The following is a 26317-nucleotide window of genomic DNA, read 5'->3' as shown; positions in this document are numbered from 1 at the left end:
ACGCATGGGACCCTCCGGATAGGGTACTGGGGGTTTCTCGGATCCCGGAGGAGCCCCCAAATGTTGTGCCCAAGATTAGTATCCGAGAAACCACCAAGGAGCCAACACCAATGCAAACACACGAGGGTATTACAAGCTCGAGATGGGTCCAAGTATACCCCACACAGCGGAGCAGGGACTTGGACCCTGAGGTGGGTTCCAGATTAGTTTTATGGGCTGGTCTAGGGGATTTTTAGAAGGGGGGGGGAGGAATTTCTCAAATTCTGTTTACATTCTGATATGGGGCTTTCAAGGGCATTAAGCTTTGTTCTCATTCTAATATGGAACTTTCTAGGACCTTAAGCTGTAAGCTGTTTTTTCCTGTAACTGAAGCAAGGTAAATATCAGCTCTTATTTACAGGGGCCTGGGATGGCAGTACTTGTCCTAATGCTGAACTTAAGGTGGAATGGCCTTAATTTTCTCGGCCTCCACAACAGCACGAGGAAGGGATTATTAAAGGCTGGTAACTAGGTAATTTCATCTTTAGCTATACTTGTATGATAAATACATTCAAACTTACATGTTTCAGTATTGTTTCTCCCTGACAGTATAAAGTTTACATCCCATCATCTATTCAATAACTATGAATTTATTTGACATTAAATAGACAACTCAAACTTAGCACGTCCAAAACTGATCTCAGGAATATCTCTCCTCTTTTAAAGACCTCCTTCCAATCTTCTAGTTTTTGGCCAAAAGCTTCAGAGTTAAATTTAATACATCTATTTTATACTTCACATCTAATCCAATAGCCAATGTGCTTCAAGATGCTACCTCTGAAACGTATTCAGTATATGACCACTCCTCACTATCTTCAAAGTTCCCACCCTTGTCCAAACTTCCTATATTGTTCTCCTAACAGAAAATAAAATAAAAGTTAGAAATAGCTTTTTAACTAGTTTTAATACCTGCATCCCTGTCAAACCTGAAGCCTGGTGGCTATACAACAGCTGGAATGATTCTTTTAAAATAACTAATATCTTGTCACTCTTCTCCTGAAATCTTATGACAGCTTTCCATTTCACTCAAAATAAAACCTGGACTCATTAATATGATTTAAAAGCCTCCCAAGATAAACACCAAGTTATCCTGCTCTCTTTACCTGCCACCATTCTCAACCTCATTCATTTCACTCCAAACACAGTGGCCTCAATTCTATTCCTCAAACACTTAAGGTCTGCAATGGCCTTTATCTCATGATCTCACATTTCCAGTTTCCCATATTAGAAGCTTTCTTCCCCATCACTTTACTTCCTATTGATCCCCTTACTTCCTTTAGATCCCCTTATTTCCTTTATCCTTGGCTCACATGCCGACTTATGAGTAGCCTATTGTGGCAACATTATCCAACATATAACCCATGCTCTCTTCATTTTCAAACTGAATTTCTAGCTTTATTTATCTTAATAACAATTATTGCTACCTTAGATTTATGAAATAATATTTTTAAGAATACAAGTCTATTAAAGATAGTACTTTGACTTTTAGTCCTTACCACTTTATTGCTGTGTTCAGATACTACAAACAGTAAATCCTCAAAGAATATTTTTTGACTTATTGAATGTTGAACATGAAGCTCTTAAATTCTGCCAAATTAGATCATAGAATAAATTTGAACTTTCTAATGACTTATTCATCTTAATAATATATGTTTATCATCATTTTTATAGAAATGTTAATAATGATTTCCACATATAAAATAATATATAAACATTCTTCAATTCTCCCCCCCTGCCCCACATCATCTTGACATTGGACTTCTGTTTGCTAGAGGTGTATCTTGTCCTTGCAGGGAAGAATGAGAGTATATCTGGATGTCCAATTACTGTGCCTGCCTCTTTAGGAGGCAGCTGCAAAAACAGTATCCTCTGCACTTTGTGGATCCTTCTAAGCTGCTCATGTGCACTTTCACTTGGACCACAGAAGGTCATGAGTGACTTTGAATATATCAATATTTCCATTCCAGGATCTTATAATACTCCAGGATAGTAATTTACTATTATTCCATTTCCCATACTACATTGTCAAAAAATAGTAATTTACAACTTATACAAGGAGGTAAAATCATATCTGGGCTATATTCCAGTAATACTATGGCAGTGATCTATAAATAACCCAAACTTTAGTATTAATGAACCTTTCAGATTACGAAATAACCATTGAAATATCAGAGTCAAAACATATTTACTTAAGCATATATGTCAACATTCCAATTCTCAAATATCTAAATTGGTGTCATAAGGAATTAAAATCCATAATTTACCTACACAATTGTATATAATATCACTTCCAAAGACTATTAACCAAGAGTTTCATCAAAAAACCACATACATGGGACCTGTGGTTATAGCAGGAGAATTACAGTCACAAAGAGCTGCCTGTGAATGAATATTTCATTATTAGATTATGTGGCCACACATATATTTCATGCACCCAATTCAGCTTTTATCAGAAATGAAATGTTTTGTTCCACATCTAACTTACATTTTTTCTTTCTCAGTTTGTTTTCAACATATATAAGGACAATGTGTGTGTGTGTGTGAGAGAAAGAGAGAGAAAGAACGTGTGTGTACTGTATGTGTGTGCGTGTCACACTTTTCATATATAAATGTGATGGGAACCATAAGAACTTTGGGAGTCAAATCATCAACTTCCTGCTTTGTGAATTTACCTTTTTTAGTCCAGAGGGGTCTAGTCTCCTATTGGTGCCAACATTAAAATGAAATAAACATTCCTTTACAAGTCATCACAATGTCAAAGAATTAGAGATCTGCAAATAATCTTCTTCCTTAGTATGACTCTTACTAGTTCCTGAAAATATTTTAAACTTAAAGAGGCAAGTCAGGGATGCCTGGGTGGCTCAGCAGTTGAGCATCTGCCCTTAGCTCAAGGTGTGATCCTGGAGTCCTGGGATCGAGTCCTGCATTGGGCTCTCTGCATGGAGCCTGCTTCTCCTCCCTCTACCCATGTCTCTGCCTCTGTCTCTGTGTCTCTCATGAATAAATAAATAAAATATTAAAAAAAATAAATACACAAGTGAAATTGCAAGAATTCAAATCAGATTATATTTATCATATTTAAAACCATTTATACATATCAAATGAAATTTCTATGGGTAAGCCCACCTCAAAGTTGTGGTACCTACTTGTACAATCTGTTTATCTCATCTACAAAAAGGACTAGATCAAATAATAATGCATCAATTTTAGAAAACCAGGGTATTCTTATCTATATGGCTTCAAAAAGGAAGAGACATTAACTTCATTAAGAACTATATTAATTCATCCAAAGAGCATTTAGTAATTTTTATAAGTAATTTACTCAGGCAGCTTTTAAAGACATTCATAACACAAGTTTGCCTCTCTTGTAATTTACCAGATGAATATGTCTTAGGATTTCAAGCAAATATAACTTATTTTTATTAGTCAGAGATGGCATAAAGTCATGCCATCTACTTACTTATGTGCAGACTAATGAGTTTTATGCATTGAATAAGTAATCAATACAGAATATTCAATTTGGCTCAGCTTTTTTGGTGAAAATGAAGTAGTGCTGTTCAGATTATTTATTTTCCTTTCAAAAAGTCATTTTCTATAATAGAAAAGCCATCCATGAGTGTGATTTTCACTTCTGCCTATGGGATTATCATTATGAATGATGTGGTAAAAGATTTAGATTGAGCTATAACTGAGAGATAATGTTTTTCTTTTATTCTGCAATTGAAAAATGGTATCTTGATTTTTTTTTTTGAGAAGTAGTTAATGACCAGTGTGCTAGTACTATAAAAATTTGGTTATGCCCTTCACTTTTTTAAACTATGAAATTAATCTATTACTAATCATTTATAAATCAGCAAAGTAATCAATACTAGTTAATGCAATGCTAAAATTGACATTAATCACTTTTTCAGAGACAGACTCTTCTGGTCCCATCTTAGAATTAAAATTGTAATGCAGTCCCTATTTGGTAAGTATGTTAATATTTGCTTCTGTATCAGTAAAATATTTATTTTATTTTTCTCCCAAATCAACTCAGGAAACAATGTGGACAGAACCCAATGCCCTAAAAGCCACATGTGTTAAAATTGTAGGAATTTTTTTAAAAGCCTGGCTGGTCATGCAGATTAATTTTACATAGAAGGTAACACACAGTGCATATTCATCTGCCAGTAATTACATAGATTTGTTCACAGTGCACTTCTTATGTGCATTTTCCTATGCAGTTTCAAATAACTTCCCTGCTCACATTACCTTTGTATATCTAAATTTATTGTAGGTGCAGCATAGAGCCCCACTGTGGAAGTTAGAAATAGAAAAAAAAAATATATATATATATATATATACTTAGAATCCTGGAGACAGGTCCTTTTAATTTTTTTTTTCCTGACATTGTCAGAATAGCCTATTTTGTGCTTTTCATTCAGTTCTAGGAAAGATTTTTCTCATGGAGTGTAGAACTACTGGTACAGGGAAGCTTGAAGTCTTCATTTAAAGACCCACAGATGCATTGAATCAAGATCATTAAAGTGATTAGTCTGGTTTTTGTAAAGTAGTCTGTCTTCCCAGCATTTATCAGAATCATTGTCTCAGAGAGGACACTAAAAATATTGGTTAAATAAAGTTTAGTTTGAAAATAGTCAAAACAGAAGAGGAAAAGTAGTATACATATATTTCTGAGTGAAGTGTTTAGATTGGGAGAGTAAGTCTTCAAATGTTTAAAGGATTAATAGAGCAGAACCTAGAGTATGTCTTTATAGATGGTATAACTAGGACTGATGAAAGGAAGCAGAGAGACAAATTTTAGACCAATGCTAACAAGAATTCTTTAGTTCTATTGCCATAAACAACATTAACTATTATGTTTCCTGATATTCAGAAATGGCCAAAAAAAAAAAAAAAAGCATAAGTGGTAAATGTAGCCATCAGTTATAAATTTTATTGATATGGTTCAGTTCTTGAATTGGTAGGGGATAGAAGAAATTATGAATCAGATCCCATTTATTTTCCAGACTCTATGATTCCAGATGGTTCATAAGGCAAAATTAGTATAACATAATCTTTGAAGTAAGTTGCAAGTTATAAGATCCTTTTAACTAGTGTGAGGTGCGATGACGTCAAAGAAAACTTAGATTCTGGAGCTGTGTTCCTGGAATTCCAAAATGAGCTCCACCACTTCCTAAGTTTCATGTTGGACAAATACTTTAATATTTTTATGTCTCTATTTTCTCCACAAAAATTAAATAGGACCTACTCCCTATTTTTGTGAGAATCAAATGAAGTGATCTTCATAAAATATTTAGCACCTACTAAACAGAAAATAAATGTTAATAATTATTAACTTTAAATTCTAAATAATATTTATGTGTCCCCTGTCATCTTCAAATGCCAATTTTGCAGTCACAATTTTCAACGGAGCTCTCTTTATTAAATAGTCCATTAAATCTATAAGCTTTCTGTTCTCTTCATTGAGAAACTTCCTCAAAGATTGATCTACAGTCTCTGTTTCTATTCCTCACTTCTCTCTAATATTTTAACAGTTAAGTTTACATTTAAGTTGTTTTCTATCCCTAAATTTTAATATTTCTATCCCTAAATTTTAATATTTTATTTCTATTCACTTCCACCTATTTTCCAATTTTCTTTATGATTTATTCTTTTCCTGTTAATTGTTTAGAAGCATGTTGCTGTCAAATATTTGGGTGGTTTTTAGATTTCTTGTTTTTATTGACTTTTATTTTCAGTCTATTGTGTTCAAAAAACATACTCTCCACATTTTAATCACATATAAGTTTGTCACAATTTGCTTTGTGGCCCAATATATGGTCTAAATTAGTAAAACTATCATAAATCCTCAAAAAGAGAATGTGCATATAGTAGTCAGTAAGGTAGTCTATTAACTATCAATATATTTGGGATAGCTGATACTTGGCTTATATTTCTTAAGACAATTTTTAAAAATCTAGTTCTATCAATGCTTGTATAAGGACACTGAATTCTCTAGATATGCATGTTAAATTGTAATTAGTCCATGTATATTAGGCATTATGTATTTATGTTTATTATGGGTTCCTGATGAATTACCTATTTACTGTTACAAAAATACCACTCAGGAATATCCAAAAGGAAGAGTTGCATAGGATAAAGTATGTGGGAAGGGGCATGGACTTTCCATGCCTCTCTGGGCATATCACCGTATTAGCACCTTGATGTGTTCACCAGCCCAGAAGCTTTCTCAATCTCTTTAGTTAGTTTTTTTTAATGGAGGCTTTATTATTTAAGCATGATTAAATCATGCACCATTAGTGATTAACTATATTTACAACCCCTCTCTTATCCCCAGAGATCAGGGAGTGGTGCTGAAAATTCCACCCCTCTATCCCTAGGGTTTGTTCCTTCTAGCAACTAATCATTCTAAATCTACCCAGCAGTCCCAGGGAATGTCCATTAGCATACAAAAAGACACTTGTCAGCTCAGACTCTCCAAGGGTTTTAGGAACTATGTGCCAGGAAAAGGGAAGGGAAGTCAAAGGTATATTTCTTGTATCATAAAGGGCCTTTTGAACACTCACTTCAATGCCATATAGGTGGTAATACCTTCCAAGGCTGTGACAAGATTCTCCAGAAGGTTCTAAATCACTGTCTGATTATGTGGTGCTATTTCTCTAATAGCCCAGATTCACAGGTTCAGGAATTAAGGAGGGGAAGTAAGATTAGCACCACTCACAATTACCCCTAGTGACCCATTCCCCAAAATTTTGCTTCTGGCCTCTAAAACCTTATACTCTGTGGATCTAAAGACCTGAGCTCCAAAAGGAAGAGCACGTCTACCAGGAGACACAACAGTTCCACTGAACTGAAAATTTAGACTGCCACCCAGATACTTAAGTCCTTGTGCCTCTGAATCAACAAAGAAGGAAGTTACTGTGCTGGCAGGTAGAACTGATCCTCACTACTAGGGAAATCAGGATACTGCACAAAGGAGTTAAGAGTGTACCTAGAATATAGGAAATCTAAGGTATCTCTGAGCATTACCACACTCTGTGATTGAAGTCAATGGAAAACTGCTGCAATCCAATCCAGGCTGGACTACTAAAAGCCCAGACCCTTTAGGAATGAAGGTTTGGGTCACCTCACCAGGTAAAGAACCATGACTAGCTGAGGTGCTTTCTTAAAGTGAAGGGGAAATGGAATGATACTGGAAAAAGAATTATGATTACCAGCTACATCTATGTGACCTGTTACAGAAACAAGGATTGTTAATTGTCATAAGTTATTTTCTCCTTAATTTGTTATAAATATGCTTGTGTATGTGTGTGTGGTGTGCATGTGTATGTATGTGTATGTCGGAGAGAGAGACAGAGAGAGAGAGAGAGAGAGATTTTTTATCCCTTTATTATATAACATAAAACGTATTGATTTTGTATCATAGTATTTAAGTTATGAGATATCAAGAAAAGTAAACATCACCCAAGGACTTTGCCTCCTCTTACAGGGAAGCGTTAATGCATTTTCAGTTCTTTTCAGGATAGTTGTATCATATCAGATGGAAGAATGGCCTTGCTATTGTTTTTTGTTTGGAAATTAGCATCATTTAAGGAAATCCATGTGTCATATTGATGAGAGGTATAATTGTGATGGTTAGTTTTTTGTCAACTTGGCTGGCACTCACTTTGAAATTTTTCTTTTCTTAGGTTCTAAGTTTCTTTGGGCAATATTGAGGAAGATATAGCAAAATAGAAAAGGATGCATAAGCCCTATTCTATACATTATATGAACTTGGAAAACCATTTAAAATATTTGAACCTTAGTTTCTTCATATGTTATATGAAAATAATTAGGCCGATGCAGCAGATTGTTCTAAGGATTAGTATAAATTGGTAGGCATATCTATAAAACTTGGTTTATATTTAGCATGCAATTTCACACCATGTAGTAACTCTAAAGATGCCAGATCTTCAAAAGAGAGTTAGATATAACTAAAAACAATCAAACAAACAACAAACTACTCCACATTTCTCCAATACACATCTGACTACTTTGCTTAGTTAATGAACAAGGAACCACTTAAATTTACTTATATTTGAATACTTCACCTATCAAAGGAGTCATATGTTGACTAAGATTCTGGAATATTGTGTAAGTTCTTTTTTATAAGTTCTTTCCCCAACTTGGAATAGTAAGATTTAAAAGAAAGGCATTATCAGTAACTTTTGTTTTTTGACACATTGAGGTTGGCAAGCTTCAATGAGTAAAACTAAGACCCACAAGCAAAAAGAAAAGATGGTATACAATTTCAGTAACATCTGACATGTTGGTTCTGCTTTTATTTGAGACTAAAGTATATCTCTGAGAGGTATTTATTTTTTTAACTCCTCTTTGTATCCTATGAATACTAAATGATTTCTCTCAAACTATGAATGCTAAAATTAAGCAAAAACAAAATAGAGAAGGAAGGTGTTTGACCCAGTATAATTGCTCTGCTGAATGAATCAGAAATACACACACACACACACACACACACACACCTACACACACACTTATTTTCCTCTAATGAAAGCACAGGCATTATGTTTGGAAACATAATGTAGACTTCTCATTTGACAGTGCATATGGAAAAGTAGATGTTGGATTATTCTGTGCTAAGTACAGACCATGCAAAATTCTGAGAAATTAGTTAATCCTGTAGAGTTTTTATTTTTGCTTCTCAATAATTTACCATGCAGAATCTAAAAAGCAAAACAAAATAACAAAGAAATAGATCCATGAATACCGAGAACAAACTGATGACTGTAAGAGGGTAGTGGTGTGGGAGGGATGGGCAAAATGGGTGAAGTTGCAGTGGCAGGTATATGCTTCCAGGTATGGAATGAATGCATCACAGGGATAAAAGATACAGAATAAGAAATACAGTAATGATATTGTAATGGTGTTGTATGGTGACTGATGGGAGCTACACTTGTGAACATAGTATAATGTATAGAGTTGCTGAATCACTATGTTATATACTTGAAACTAGTGTAACACTGTGTGTCAACTATATTCAATTAGAGAAAAAAAAAAGAAATTTCACATACCAGAAATTCAAACCATTCCATGTTTAGAGACAATTTCTCTTCTTAATGATATCTTCAGGACATAACACAATGTCTGGCATACAGTAATATTTCAACATATATTGTCAGTATGTAGTTAAATAAATACATCATATGTTGTAAGGAAAGGAGTCCATGCAGCAACACATAAATAGTGTTTGAGAAGTTATATGGGGTCTAGAACTAGATTCTATGGTCTTTGATTGTCCTTCCTATTACCAATGTTTGAATAAATGTATCAGAATCAATGTCTTTCTCAGGTAACCTCAATGGTAACAAATTTATAGTTGTCTCAGACGCTTATGCATAAGTGGCTATATAGGTATTAGAGTTCATTCTTTACCCTATATGAGCAATCCTCAAAATATCAAGCATGTTGGTAATCTCCCTTCCTTCATAACTAAGGAACTTGGTATATAACATCAAATCTTGGAATAGCAGGATCCCTGGGTGGCGCAGCGGTTTAGCACCTGCCTTTGGCCCAGGGCGCGATCCTGGAGACCTGGGATCGAATCCCACGTCGGGCTCCTGGTGCATGGAGCCTGCTTCTCCCTCTGCTTATGTCTCTGCCTCTCTCTCTCTCTCTCTCTCTCTGTGACTATCATAAATCAATTAAAAAAAATAAAATAAAAGTCTTGGAATAGCATTCAGAGAATCTCAGAGGAAAGCATTAATTTCTAGTTAAAAGAATGGCTAGACATTTTAGTAAGTCACAGAACATAAGTGGTTAATCCAGGCTGAGTGGTGGTGTGCAAGCATTCCTTGGGGGCACATGACACGTGGAACTGATGGATGCCAAGTTATTTTCTTATCTTAAATTATAAAACTGCCAAACATCCAAATAAGTGGAGAATATTTTTTTAAATCTTTTTTTAATTTTTTTTTTTAATTATGATAGTTCACAGAGAGAGAGAGAGAGAGGCAGAGACACAGGCAGAGGGAGAAGCAGGCTCCATGCACCAGGAGCCTGACGTGGGATTCGATCCCAGGTCTCCAGGATCGCGCCCTGGGCCAAAGGCAGGCGCTAAACCGCTGCGCCACCCAGGGATCCCCAGTGGAGAATATTTAAAATATCTATTACATGATCTCAACTTTCATTTATTAGTACAGTGTTCACTTGAGGCATTCTTAAATTTTGGGCTAATTTTGAGATCTCAAGTTTCTGAAATGTCCCCTTATTGATGAGGTTCAAACTGAGCCAACTTTTATTTTCAGACCCCATCTTTATTTTTATTTTTCCTAGTTCTTGTCTTCCAACATTACAAAATAGGCCTATCTTTTTTTTTAATACCATCTTTAATCCAATGAAGTAGATATCACGTCTTTTTTTAAGTATAATTTTGTGACTCAATTAGCTGAAAGACTCTAGCTCTGAAATAAACAACTCAGTTCTTAAATTTGTTTTGGAATAGGGTGGTATGCATTAAATTTAAAAATTCTGAACAATTGAACTTTGTTGTGTATAAAAAATAATCTTAATATAATGTGCAAGATTTTGGCTTTTCCTCTATGGCTTCATGCCAAAAATATTAAGGTAGAGGAAGCCATGTTAATCACAAATAATCTCTTATGAAGAATTTTGACCTTCCTGATATATATTCTTTTAATAAAATTTTATTCAGCTCTCCAAAGAGATAGAGATAATAAGTCTTAACATTTATATTTATTCTGTCAGAATACCTGAGGATTCTTTAGATGACTGGTCTTATTTTGACAGGTTCTTAAAATTTTTCTTTTATGCACCCATTGGCCATCATCAAAATTTCATGAAATCCAAATGTCAGAGTTGGCTGTGGATTTATTTAGAGTAAAGAAGAAAGAAAAGTAACGTGGAGCTGAAGAATATATCAGCATGTGCTGTGTCTGAAGGAGAAGGTATGAATTGAAGAAAAAATTCGCCTGGCCAAATGCATCTCTGAGCTCAACTCATTCTTGTTGAAAGGTCCAGGGTATTTTGAGTCACACTGTGGTATATGCTTCACTAAGGTAGAGAGGTGAAATATTTGTTTTGTTCTGTAAGATACTTATTCTGTCCAACTCTTCATCTTTTGCCAGAAAATCTGAATGCCTATAGTCTATAGTGGAGCCTCAATAAGTAGACTTCCTTTTAGAAACAATCATTTAATTCAACTACTGGCTCTTATTCATTACTTTCAGCAGCTGATTCTGGAAAAAAATAAATTTTTGAACATGGGGTTGCAGTGGAGACTTTGGGAAATTTTTCCCACCAAAAACAGAAGGATGAAGAAGCCCACTGGATGCTTCCTGAAATAGGTACCATGTTTCCCATAAATTAAACACTATTCTCACTACTCTTCGTTATTAACCCTAAGAGACCTACTGATTGTTTAAAGACTAGAGCTGGAGGAAATCTGTTCCTGTGAAACAAGAAGAGAGCTTTAATGACGCCAGTCAACAGAGCCTCTGAGCTTCACTTATGCTAATAAGATTTGTTTAGAAATAAAAGGTTTGTTTAGAAAAGCCCCAGTTGTGTTGCCTGCAATCAAATATAAATCTCAAAACAGTTTTAGCTAAATTGATATATCTGCATATTATTGCTAAGAAGTTTGGGTGCTTGAGGGGTGACCTACCTCTCTGAGATTTCATAGGGCTTATGGACTTAATGCCTGAGCTGTTCACTTCAATACAAGTCACCTGGGCAGAATCTGTAGGCAAGCAGGTGTGGAGTAAACTCTATAACCACAAAATGGATGCCTCATGAGACCTGGGGCATCATCTTGACTGCCATCAAGAACCTGTATGGTTTCCCTTCTAGGCTGGTTCAAGTAGCTGAGGTGGAATATGAATTGGAAAAAAAAAAAAAAAGAAGAAGAATTGTATTATATTTGAGAATCATTCATAGTATTACAATATCTACTGTTTAAATCTATGTACATTTTTATTTGTATAAATTATTTTCAAAAAGAAGTCTCTATCATCACCATAAAGTTAAATGCAAAGTCATTATCAGTTAATATAAGATGCAGAAGTTTAAGCTAACGGTACCTTTTGACAATGAGCACCCTTAAAATTTTAATAGACTGATAATCTACTGGTAGAACTAGTCTACCGTTAAGTTATATGTGGTCATACCCATGCCCACAGTAGACTTTTCTACACATCACTATTTGTTTTTTTATTTTATTTTATTTTATTTTATTTTATTTTATTTTATTTTATTTTATTATTTTATTTTATTTATTTTATTTATTTTATTTTATTTATTATTTATTTTTATTTTATTTTTATTTTATTTTATGAAACAGGATTTGGCTTGATACTGGTAGCTGATAAAAATTAAATCTCTACCCATGGAAGACTACAAGACTATGAAACCTAAAGTGAGTAATATCTATTCCACCAAACCATAAATTTGTAGGTGCTAAGTAGCCATTCATTGGTAAGGGAAAGTGGAAAATGTGTCAGGTCTGAGAGTGTTCCGAAAACACAAGTTCTTTCTTTAGCAGGTGGTCTCTGCTCAGGACATACTGTCTTTATATTGTTGCCTCTCCCTCCATCTATACTTATTAATTTACAGAGACTCTTCTTTCTAGATCCAAAGATAAAAGAAGAAAAAGTATTGATTTGCTGCTGCTACATTAATACCCTAATCAGGGGTTGCTAAGGAAGATAGGAAATCTCTCTATGGGCATAACTTTAAAGAGCATATCTTAGGTTTTCCTTTGAATGGATGGAGACATAAGTGAGGTAAAGACCTAAATAGTTAATGTCTAATTGTTTAAAAGTTGATCACAATCACCAGGAACTTTGAAATAAGTACGATTGGAAACGTGAAAATTAATAAAGATAAACCTCACTAAAGTGGAATCTAGAAGGGGGAGCCCTATCACTCAATGCCAGTTACAGGAAGAATTGTCCGTTACAGAGCCTAACAGAAGAATCATCAACAGGAAAAATGATCAGTTGTTGGCTCTACCAGGAAAAGATATACACTGAATCTTCCCTAAGAAATCAAATACCCCTGCAACTCACTCACCAATGAAAACCATAATCACCCTGAATTTTTGCTTCTCTCCAATGGATTTTCATTCAAAACAACTCCTTCCAACATCATTTTTCTTCTGCATAAAATCGTGTTCCTCTCCTTTACTTGCTGGATTTGTCTATGGTTTTGCAAATAGCTTGCAAATCATGGACTTCAATTTACTATTCCCAAATAAACCCACTTTTGCTGGTAAAATAACTGACTGCTTTATATTTAACAGAAGATTGCAAAGAGCAGAATCCTAGTCCCTCCCCAAGCAGCTGGATCCCAACAGCAGATTTTGCAAGTCAGGGCCCCTGGTAGTTCAGTAATATTTTTGAGCTTCCAGCGTATTGTTTCTTGTTTTAAATAACCCTTTCATTTTTGTTTTCCTGATAAAATGCTGACAAACATGTAGGAATAAAGATATTTCCATCAACAGAAGAGAATTCTATGGCTAGCTCCTTTCTCAGTTCTCTGAAGATTGTCCTCCTAAACTCAGCATCTGAATCCAGGGCCCTTTACAGATTAGATCTCCCGGTTCTGTCATTCTGTGATGTCATCTAGCCAGGGAGCAGAGATATTTCACCAATTATGCCCAAAACTAGTGGAGGTCAACTTCTCATATTCCAGTATTATTTACATGGGAAATATAGAGCTATACATAGGTGTACTACTTGTTTAGAACTGTTATCACTGAGGTATGCATAGCTCAAATAGTACACAACTTGTATTTCCCCTGGTTGTATATAACAAACACATTAAAACCATAAAACTCACAGAGATGAAGCCTGAATTTGAATATTAAAATAATAAGCCTAGTGAAAAACTTTTTAAAGAGTGTGTGAACTTGATTTTCTTGGAAAATACAAAAATTGAATTTTTTATATTGAAAGTAAAATAACAGAGACATTACCTTCATCCTATCCCTGATACAAATCAGAGAAAATAATCAGTAAGAAAGCAGTATTTGATGGACTTTAGGTAAGACATTTAAGCTTTATGCCATAGACTGTAGCTGTCCTAACCATTCAACAGGGTTCTGATAAGCGCATAACATGAGAAAAAGTATTTTTAAGAGTAGATATTTTACTTTAGGAATATTAAGAAATATCAATGGATATTTCTGGATCTCACATATAGAGTTCATAACTATAGCCTTAAAATACTAAGTTTAATACAATATCAGTTCTACTGTCCTTCACATTAGTTTACCATCTCTTCCCACCAATCCTTGCCCCATCTCCCACATACATACTTACTTGGCTTCTTTAGGATCTCTTAAGTTAAATATATGATTTTGGATCTGATACTTTGTGTATATATAATAAAGGATTAATATTAATATTTATTTGCATGTAATTTTAAATATTTATATAAATATATACTTAGGAACTTTACAGGAATCATTAACACCAAACTTCTGAGATGGTAAAGGATTCTGCATTTGTACAGACCCAGCTTAATCCATTCATGCTCGGCTTTTTCAGAAATCAGAGCCACATCCTACCCCATTTCCCCCATCACTAAGCTTGTCTCCCTCCATCACTAAGTCATTCCCATTCTCTCTCCTTTACCACCTATATGACTTCAAAAATGATTTTTTTAAGTGGCATCTGTATTTGATTCCTCTGTTGAACAAGAATAACCATTTTTTCTGGTCGTTGCGTAAAAAGAAGTTAAGCATGTATTAACAGTAAGCTTTATATTGTGACTAGGTACATTGAAAGTCTTTTTGGAAGCAGAAAAACTGTTCTGTTTTGGGGAAAAGGAAGCAAAAACTATACTTTTTTTTTTTTTTAACCAGAGAAGAAAAATAATTCTTATCAAGTTGGAACCTAATTGCTTTTACTCTTGTATTGCTATGTCCAAATGAGAGCAGAGATTTCAAGTTCACTGTTCACAGATGAAGAACAACTTTGTTGCCTTCAGAAAAATAAAGCAAGATTGGAAGATTATTTAACTACTGAATTCAAGCAGTAAATTGGCAGTCATAATTACTGACAAAATCTCATTATAATAAACATTAAAATCTTGACTACAAGATTCTTGTTACCATGGATTTTCAGCTTGTGAGTTATTTTGTTATGCAGCAAATTCTATGATAATAGAATGAAATAATGACTTGTACTATGGAATGAACTATGTGCATGTCCATAAAACTCCGTGTACCTCAGAATTCCATTGCATCTACAACGTTCCATAAGCCAACTCACACTATAAATTTAAAGAAAAGAATTTTGAAAAAAAAGTTTGTTGTAGTATATTAAAATTTGTTGAATTTTGGTGAGATGCTTATTGTATAAAGTTAAAACTTTTCAGTTATTTCGAAAATGTGTTTCAATCATTCTGAATAATTTAACCTCTAAGAGTAATAGAGGTCAGTGAAACTTTGAAAAAACGATGATGCTGCTTAGTGAAGATGTTAGCTCTTCAGAGTTAGGCAGGCCATTCATCAGTGAACAGAAAGGGCAGAGGTTAATTAAACCTTTGGTTTAGAAAAAGAAAGTAAAAATTATTTACAGTATTAATTTACTCACTCAGGTTATCTCTTTAGGGATTGGTAGTAAATCCTCAGCCAGCTACTCAAAGGAGTCAGTATTATTGTGTTGGGGACACCATTTACTTATTTATTAAGATGGAACTTAAATAAAATACCCTCTTGCTGTAGGATTCTAATTTGTAGCTGATTATCAAAGACTCTTACCAAGGGTAGAATGACACTCCCCCACCCCATCCCCCACCCCTGCCCACATCCCATGCCACTCTTTCCTATTTGCAAAAAAATAGGTGATGATAAAGGAAAACAGAATAAGAAACTAGTTTCTGCTGTCCCTATTTCCTGGAATAATAACAGGAAGTAGGAGTTAAAGACAAAGATCTTTCCTTATAAAATAAAGTTGATGATACTTCTGTATAGACTAGAATAAACAGATTGGGACAGAATCTACAAATTCATTAAAGGCTCTAATGTTAGGCTTTTCCTGATCTTCATATTAAAATGAAAACTCATGAGATGATAGAATTAAGGCTATCTCATTCAGGCACCAACATTGACAAGCATGAGGTGATTTCTAGTTCTTTTGTAGCTGTGGTTATGGTGGTTCTTTCATCAGCTTTCATACCTACAACAAAGGACAACATAACTCTTCTCTTTGGCAAGTTATATATATTTTTAAAATTTTATTTATTTATTCATGAGACACAGAGAGAGAGAGAGAGTCAGAGACACAGGCAGAGGGAGAAGCAGGGTCCATGCAGGGAGCCCGGTGTAGGACTCAATCCTGTGACTCCAGGATCACACCCTGTGCCCAAAGCAGATGCCCAATGGCTGAACCCCCCAGGCATCCCTCTTGGGCACGTTCTACTGAAAGCTTACTTTTTAAAGCATTTGTCCTCTAATACTTATATGATTTGGTTTAAATTCTTCCCCTGAAGAAAATAAAGTTAACTTTACAACTTGACAAAAATAATTGTTATAATATTAAACATATCAGCCATTTCAAAATTCATCACGTGTTTGAAATAGTAAGAATATTTTTTCAGTTGCCTATGATCTGAGTCACACATTTATGGCATTACATAGGCTGTCTTTCTGGCCTAATTTTACTGTTGGAGTTTAGAAACATTCAAAGCAAAAATGCAAAATATTTAACTTCTGCAAACAGAAAGTAAAATGTTTTTATAAAATATGCAGGATTTCATGAAACTAGTGGAAGTGATATTGAAGAATTGCAAAGCCAATTGCAATGAAGTGATGGTATTTGCAAGCATGATGGCATGATTGGTGCTTCAGAGGTAAATGATCTGGATATTAAGAGTGAATGAAGCTGGTGGGATTAGAAAGTTTGCAAAAATATAAAATATATGTATGTGCTTTAAATTCAAACTTAAATAATACTGTGATAAAACTTGGTAAAGAAAGTTGTACAAAATATTCAATACAATTTATTTCTGTATTAAAGATTTTACTTAAAAGTTTAAGAGCTAAATTTTGTTCTTTTAGTTTTGTTTTCTAGATAAATTATGGAAATAATATTTTTGAGATCAAGCATTATAAGAATACTCAATTATTATTTTATATAGATATACACATTTTGAAATTTTATGAAGATATATATATATATGGAACATTTTTGAATTCTTTATAGCTGGAACTGATTTTTTAAGATAAAATTTTATATTAAATCTAACATAACATTTAAAAAATGTCATTTGTTTAAAACTATGTGGCTAAACCTGAATCCAATGGTCTTAAATCTGGGAAGCTCATGGCACACATTTTTGAAAATAAATCAACAACATTTAATTATATGAGCATAAATTAAACAACACATTTATTTTGCATTATATTTTTTAAATATTTATACTGTTTGCAAGGATGCAATGAACATATCCCATCTAATTGTTGCATATTTCTCTCATTTAAGCCTATGTATAAAATATAAAAATAGAAAATATTTATATCAGCAAAGAGTCTGCTTGAAGATTCTCTTCTTCTGTCCTCACACTTGCACATGCACACACACACACACACACACACACTCTCTCTCTCTCTCAAATAAGTAAATAAATATTAAAAAAAACCCACATATATATCCAGAAAAAATTCAATAAACTGCTTTTTTCAACCATAAACTGCAAGTCACATGCTATAATAGATACTATTAAAAACCAGGTAACAATATCACTAAACGTTTAATTTTAGTTTAATTTTTTAGTTTAATTTTAGTTTAATTTTTAGTTTAATTTTAATACTGCAATTTTTGTCCTTGACAAAATTTTAGGATATGAAACTTTACAACAAATTTGTATAATGACTTTTTCAAAAGCTGTTATAATGCTGCAAATCCATGGATCAATATTTCTGTGAAGAATTGTTCTAGAATAAATATCAGTTTTAAATATTTTAGGGCAGCTCTGGTGGCCCAGCGGTTTGGCGCCACCTTCAGCCCAGGATATGATCCTGGAGACCTGGGATGGAGACCCACATCCGGCTCCCTGCATGGAGCCTGCTTCTCCCTCTGCCTGTGTCTCTGCCTCTCTCTCAGTCTGTCATGAATAAATAAATAAAATTAAAAAAAAAAAGAAGTAAATATTTTAAACATTGTCTGCCACAGGTTTATCTTATTATATATATTTTTAAGAGTTTAAAAAATTTATTTATTAAAGAGAGATACAGAGAGAGAGAGAGAGAGAGAGAGAGGCAGAGACACAGGCAGAGGGAGAAGTAGGCTCCATGCAGGGAGCCTGACGTGGGACTGGATCCCAGGTCTCCAGGATCACTACCCTGGCTGAAGGCAGTGCTAAACCTCTGAACCACTGGGGCTGCCCTTATTATATTTGTAATATATAATAAGGAATCAATAAATACTTATTATTCTCTGTATTTTAACATAATCTCTCAAGCATCATGGATTTTAACTTTAAATTAAAAGGAAAAGAAAAAAAATCTGAAAACAATGATGGACAATGCAGTGATGAAGGAGTGTGGTTTGTGTAGTATGAGCATCCCATTGAGTCTTGGCGTTTATGTACCAGTTCCAACTCTGGCACTAAATATATTATGTGCTTGGGTATTTTGTTTATTTTTCTTATGCTCGTTCGACCTAAATATTCCCTTCTTTGAATCTTTGCTTAATGCATTGTATCAGATTTGATGACTCCTTCCTTTATGATACCCCTAAAGAGCTTTATGATTCTTACTATATTTAATACATTGCTATGCATACATTTGCTTGTGTGTGCTTCTTACATTATTAGATTCCTATTTGAAGTTTCACTTAACACAGTGTGCACAGCCAATGGCACAGTATCTGGCTCACAATTGAGGATCTTTTAGTTATACTGGGTTGACTTAAGTTTTAATGATTAAATGAATACTTAAGCTCGTCATGTATTAACTTCATGAGACCTCTGTAATTATAAAACCGAATAAAAATATCAGAAACCTTGTGAAACATAACAGTTGCCAAAATTCCCATACAGCTCTGTTTTTCAGTATTACTATGTCATTTGACAGTCTCAAGAATTTACAGACACTGAAATAAAGTAGTTCTTAGAGATCTACTCTGATACTGATTCTATTGGCACCGCACATGACTTTTTGGCATTTTTAATTAGTTTATCTCATCTATCTCAAGTTAAATATATTTATCAACAATAGTGGTAGCTTACATTAACCCTGAAGTATTTTGAAACGTATCATTAACAAAAATCAATAGTCAGTCTCTTATGAGATACTGTAGGAGCTGAGGTCAGGCTGCCCAGTGTGGGCCATTTTGGCATGGAGATTATCTTGAGCTGAGGAAATGAAAATACTGCAGGCTCAGAAAAACTTTTGCTCCTCCCTTAACCACAAAGATGAATCTAAATTGGAGGATTTTGCAGAGTAAAGATTATAACCAGAGGTATATTTTATCTGAGTTCTGAGTAACCCATATAAATGGCAGGACAAACATTTATTTACCGAACATTTACTCTTCTTCATCTCCCTGTGAATTGCTTTCCTTCCCTCTGAAGTTCCAGACTTCTATCCCCTTCTCCTTTGTTCAGAATGGCATATATACCACATTTTGCCTGACTATCTTTGAAATTTCCATGTCTGTGTGAATTTGTCATATGTACACTAGTAAATTTTATTTTCCCCTGTTAATATGTCTCACGTCCATTTGATTCTTAGTCCAACTAGAAAGACCTTTGAAGAGACTGGTATTTTTGCTCCTGTACAACATCAAAACAGATTAGTTATATCAAGGGAAATGTCTGGTTTTCACATAGCATCTGATAGCCATACCCATCATGCATTCTTCCCCAACTTCTCACTAAAGTTCCCATGAAGATAAAAAAGAAAGCTAAAATTTTTAGACATTTAAAGCTAAAATTAATTACTTGTAAGATTCCATTATAAGATGAACAAAGTCAATTTGGGAAAAAAAAATACCATCTATAATTTGTCTCATATAAAAGGCTGCACAGTTTACCTCAAAGCAAATAGGTGGAAAGACAGTACCTCCAAAGGGAACTATTTCCTATTATAGAGTACCATAAATAACTAGTCCAGAGAGTCCAGTAAACAACAGAACAGGAAAGCTTGTGGCCTCCCAAAGCTGGTGGATATCACCATATGTACAGACCAAGATAAATAATCTGGGCAAGGGCAGACGCAGGAATAAATCTAGTCATTCCAAGTGCTGCTTATGACAGTTTTGGCAGGAAGCAACGTATTTCAAGTGTCAAAAAAAAAAAAAAAAAAAAAAAGAGCATGACATTAGGAGTAGATCCTGCCTCGGTACAAAAGGACTGTACTTGCTGACTATCCAGTAGGCCAATGGGGCTAAGGTGGAGAGTGTATCAGTCACCAGGGTAGCTTTTCAAAATACTCATACTTGCACTCATCCATATCTCTAATTTTAGGATACAATAATTTTCAACTTTTATTGTGCATAAGAATCATTGAGAAGAACCTATGGAAAATGTAGACTACAGAATTCATATCTGGAAATTTTCTTTCAGTGACTCTGGGGTGGGTTTCAGAATTTTAATCATAAATTAAAATATTTATTAAGTACCTGCTATGTTCCAGGCATGGCTCTAACTTTCTCTGCCTTCATAGAGGCCAGGAGGAGGTAAGCAGGAACTCTAAACAATAAACAAAGCAAATTGCATATTGTTGAAACTTAATAAGGGCTATGAAAAAAAAATAACAGTATAGCAGGTAAAGGGCTGGAAAAGTCAAAGTGATAGAAATTGCAATAAAAACATGGTGGTTTGGAGTAGATGTCATTGACAAGAGGTGTTTGAGCAATTTGAACATCATACATAAATTATGCAAATGAAGGCTGTCACTGAAGACCGACCCTCCCTTTGGGGTTGGGAGAGGAGACATTTTTTTTTAACCAGGAAATTCTCATAAGCCTCTTCTCCCTTTTCACATTTACCTACTACCTTTTTCAGAACTTTGAAGATGTTATAATTTCATGAAAAAACAGATCAAGTGATCATTTTACTGCAAAAGATAAAGACTCCTAACAAAAAATGTTTTATATAGAAAATCTTGAAAAAATTTTCAAAAAACCTTTTAAAGAGATAGTAAAACAAACGTATAAAATATAATATCTATAAATTTAAAGCAATATATAAATAAGAAGAGATTGGGAAGAATTATTGGAGAAAAAATTACATATAAAAAAGCAATTGGAGGGCAGCCGGGTGGTTCAGTGGTTTAGCGACGCCTTCAGCCCAGGGCATGATCCTGGAGACCTGGGATCGAGTCCCACGTCGGGCTCCCTGCATGGAGCCTGCTTCTCCCTCTGCCTGTGTCTCTGCCTCTCTCTGTGTTTGTGTCTCTCATGAATTTAAAAAAAAAAAAAAAAAAAAAAAAAAAACCTTTTAAAATAAATAAAGCAATTAGAGAAAAAAATAAAACTTTCTTAACAAATCTAAAATAAAATATTTAAAAAACAGAATTGAGGAATAGTGAAGAAAACAAACCTGAGATATTTTTTAAGACATTGAAGAAAAGGCAAGTGAAATTAAGTATAAAAATATATATATATGACAGATATAATATAGAATATGCTATATCTAATGGAATAGCATGCATCTTTTTTTTTAAGATTTTATTTATTTATTCATGAGAGACACAGAGAGACAGAGAGACAGAGAGGCAGAGACACAGGAATTCCATTTGTATTCAAACTATCAATCATCTATAAAAGCAACATAAAATATTCATAACTAAAGGCTTAAAAACATACCATACCTTAATTAAAAACTTCTTATATATATACTTCACAAATCTAAGAGATTTCTTAAAAATGAAATAGATAGGGCAGCCCGGGTGGCTCAGCGGTTTAGCGCCCCCTTTAGCCCAGGCGTTATCCTGGAGACCCGGGATCGAGTCCCACATCGGGCTTCCTGGTGGAGCCTGCTTCTCCCTCTGCCTGTGTCTCTGCCTCTGTGTGTGTGTGTCTCTCATGAATAAATAAATAAAATATTTAAAAAAAATAGATAATTTCACGGCACAAACAATAGAGATGATTTCATTCAAAACCTAAGAAATTCAAATTAAATTAAATCAAAAAAGAAGTATTTTTTTAAAGTTCTAAAATATTGGTCATATTATAGTTGAAAAACTCACTGGAATTACATACACATATTAACACGTTTTATATAAAGTTTTAAAATTTAATTTAATTTAATTTAATTTGTATGATAATATGCTTGCATATTACTTTTTAGTATATTGTATAATAGTATTTTTCCCCATTGGCTCTGTGAATTGTCTCAGTGTTCTTTAATATTTTAATCATTTCCATGAACACATAATTTTATTTATATTCTTGGGATTCTGGGTTTTCTATTTTGTTTCATGAGTCTTATTGTCTGTGAGATCCATACATATGGAAAAATAATGAAATCACAGGTAGCAAAATTTTTGCAAAAACCAATGCCAATGGATTATGTATTTAAATATTTTTCCTCTGTGATGTTTTCATGTTTAAAATTTCCTCAGTGTGGGAATATTCTTTTTAAAAAAAATTGCTTACCAGCTTTATTGGCTATACTACCTTACTAATTATATCTAATTGTGTATGTAAACTAGAGTGTCTATAACAGAAACTCTATTTAATAAATGTTGAAATGTAGCATTACAAATCAAAATTCCTTTCATGCATGCTAGTGTGTGGGGACAAGATTTAAGCTGAAATTTTTAAACTCCTATACTTCTGTGTTGTTTTATTATTTTAAATTGTGCTATATTTTTCAACAACTTGCCCGAGGTCAATTCAGTGACATTCCATAAAGCAAACGAAAGATTATTGTCAAATGTTGGTAACAAGGCTTCTTCACCTCTGTTAGGTAACACACGTTTATTGCCCAAACTATCCAGATAATAAATAGCTTTTTATCTTATAGATTTCAGTGGGATGGTCTCTCCCTTTTCATGTTAGTGTATTAGGACCACCCTAGATGCTAGGTTTGCTTGCCAAGTGCTCTGTTTTCTCTTACTATAATTTCCTTTTGCTTGGAAAAATATTCATTTGTTCAATTCATTATTACACTCTTAGAATACAACTGGAAAGCCCTCTCATCCTTAAACTGATAATGACATTACTAATTGACTTATACAATACATGATAGCATTAGAAATCCTAAGATATATATTTTAAAGACCTACCAACAATATAAAAAAAAACAATAAAAATTTCAAATCTAGCTCTGCAGAATTATGGTCCTGCTTCAAATGCTAGCAAGCAAATTCATGTAACTTTCATTTTTCATTTTAATCCTCAATAGGAATCATAGGATTCCTATTTCTTTGGGCATTAGAAAAAAACATTTTAACCTTTGAAAACTGAAAACTTTTGTACATTGGCGAAATAAGGTCTGTGGCCCATATAAACTGGACAGGGCTCTATTTTTTACATCAGCTGTAATGATTGGCATTAATAGGTTCCATGGCTGGCAGCACTGTCAGACGAAGGAAAAATTATGTGAGATGGATGTATGAACGTCCATCCCTCCCAAAATTGAGCACTTGTATCCAGGTCTTGGGAATGTGAGTAGGACCCAGGAAAGAGTCACTGCTGTATTTTACACTGTGTAGGCCCTATAGACCTACTAAAGGGCTAATTTTTCTGTTAGCTTTCTCACTTAAGAGCTCCCAGCTTGTATTTGAAAGTTGCACAGTGTTAAGGCTGCTTTCAGGTATTTGCAAACATGTACCTCTCTAGTGCAATGAGAAATGGCACAAATTAGACAATGATAAATATTCATGGCTATGTTATTTCATTATATAAATTTTCAGGAGTCTTATGGTACCCATCATTGAAGAAACACATGCATTCAGCCCATATAGAAGTCACAATCAGAGACGACAATTGTGCCGGATATAAGCATGCTTATTCTATTATAAACTGGTCCTTTTAAGAAAACAAAACATTGACTCTTACAGTCATACATGCATGCGGGTTGCTGTCTTGATCACTGCCTTGTTCTATTTCCCTTCAGCAAATCATCTCACTGGATCCAGAGTTTTACCTTGATTTAAAGTGAATTATGAAACCTTAGAATAATGAAAAACTAGAACTGGAAGGAAGACTAGTAATGATCTACCTGATACTGTATTTCATGTTATAACTGTTGACCATGATTTTTGACCAGAAAATGGAAGAACCCAGGACATAAAGTATGAGAGGAAGTATAAACACCCAGTGGTATCAACGGCCTGGATGGAATCCCAAGGAGAACAAAGAACAGAGATTTCTGGAGTGATGGGAGATGCTGATCAGAGAGTGAACTACAAAAGATGAAATTACAGCAAGGACACAGAATAATGATGTGTGAAAAACTGAAAGGAGCTAAAATCTTCATAAATATCAACAATATCATGGTGACCAAATCAATAATGGATATAGAGATCCACCTGAGATATTGTCAAGTAAGAGAGAAAGAGCCAATCAATCATTATTGAAAGTAGAAGTGAGAAAACAGCAACACCATAAGGTGATGATCATCCATTCAAGGCATTTAATTATTTGATATAATATTTTTGATCTGTTATAGTCCAGATGTGAAAAAAATCAGTTTCTTATTCCCAAGAGAGTGCAGAACTTATTTGCCAATAACAAACCTGCCAAATTTCTGCCTCAGAGTTCTTGCCATTTTCTTTTTCTTGGAGAGTGTCCTATCTCCTCTGCAATTCTGTATCATTCAACTTGACAATATAACCACCACTAGAATATTTCCCAAATAAATTCTACCATATTCTGAATTTTCTCCTTAGCATTTTGCCATTCACATGTGATTTCTTATTGCTTAAACTTTGCATACGTTAAGTTCTTCAATGTTGATTCAATGTACATCCGAGTTCTTGAACTATTTATCAGCAAGAACTGCCCCCCTCCATGAGCATGTGATTTATTGTGTAAGGCGAATATTTAGCAAATGATGGTTCCCCAGGTCTCCGTGACTTCCAGAAAAATTGGGCCTTTTAGAAAAAAAATCACATAAAATAATATAATCATATGAACTATGAAATGCTATATATTTAACTGAAATTTCTCAATCAGGGATTGTTTTATTATTTTATAGAATCACAAGCTGGAAATAGGGGTTGGAAATAGGGGTTTTGTTTCATCTTCTGTCTTCCTCTCCACTTAAAAAGAGAAAACGTGTGTCATATTTATTTTGTATCCATAATAACTAAAGCAGTACCTGACTAATAGAAGGTATTTAGTAAATAGATGCTGAATAAAGTAAGAAATGACTATATTTTCTAACAGAATTTGCATGTGAGTCTCTGGACAGTGCAGTATAAAAATATTAAGTTACAAGTGTCCCCATTTTCCTACTATTTGATTTTGATACTAGTATATGAAATATAAAATATAGCTAGGTAATGGTTGCAGCGTATTAAGACTGAGAGTAATATCCACCACTTTATTTTTAAAAATTTTTGTAATAGTGGATTTTATTTATACTTTCCTCATTACAAAACAAAACAAAAAATCTTCACACCATTTATTAACAGAGGGTATATTATGTCATATTTAAGAGAATGTGCTAGAGAAGGTGGGGAGATAGGCTAGGTTGAAAGAATGATGAGTTAACACATATAATGTTGGGATGCCTGGGTGGCTCAGCAGGTGAGCGTCTGCCTTTAGCTCTGGGCATGATCCTGGAATTGTGGGATCGAGTCCTACATTCGGCTCCCTGAATGGGACCTGCTTCTCCCTCTGCCTGTGTCTCTGCCTCTCTCCGTGTCTCTCATGAATGAATAAATTAATAAAAAAAAACCACATATAAAATGCTTAGAATAGTTGTCACACAATGACTGATGCATAAATATTAGTTTGATGATCCCTATTCATATTATAAAGTACCTACTGAATATAAAAACAATAAGCTGGATTAGGAAATAAAGCCAAAAATAAATAAGTGATGAAATATAATTAAACCTTGTCTGCATAATTTTGTCTTCTTAGGGAGCTCAAGCTCTATTTATTTACTTGACAGAGAGAGAGAGAGAGAGAGAGAGAGAGCAAGCATGACTGGAGGGAGGGGCAGAGAGAGGGAGAGAGGAAGAAGGGAGAAGCAGACTCCCCGCTGAGCATGGAGCTTGGCATGGGGCTCCAACTCACAACCCTGAGATCATAATCTAAGCCCAGATCAAGAGTTGGTCACTTAACAGACT

At 34.2% G+C, this 26317-nt stretch overlaps 1 long non-coding RNA gene across 1 annotated transcript; it reads left to right on the top strand.

The window, feature by feature from the left end:
- Window positions 1–327: 327 nt before the first annotated feature.
- LOC112653693 (uncharacterized) lies at window positions 328–24873 on the top strand. Its single transcript, XR_004814617.2, has 6 exons — window positions 328–376; window positions 3951–4006; window positions 11289–11405; window positions 12398–12472; window positions 16814–16914; window positions 24286–24873. It is a non-coding gene; the product is annotated as an uncharacterized LOC112653693 (long non-coding RNA).
- Window positions 24874–26317: the final 1444 nt, after the last annotated feature.

The sequence above is a fragment of the Canis lupus genome, chromosome 3 (genome assembly GCF_003254725.2).
Source record: "Canis lupus dingo isolate Sandy chromosome 3, ASM325472v2, whole genome shotgun sequence".
Lineage (NCBI taxonomy): Eukaryota > Metazoa > Chordata > Mammalia > Carnivora > Canidae > Canis > Canis lupus.
This window is presented reverse-complemented; position numbering and strand designations above follow the sequence as displayed.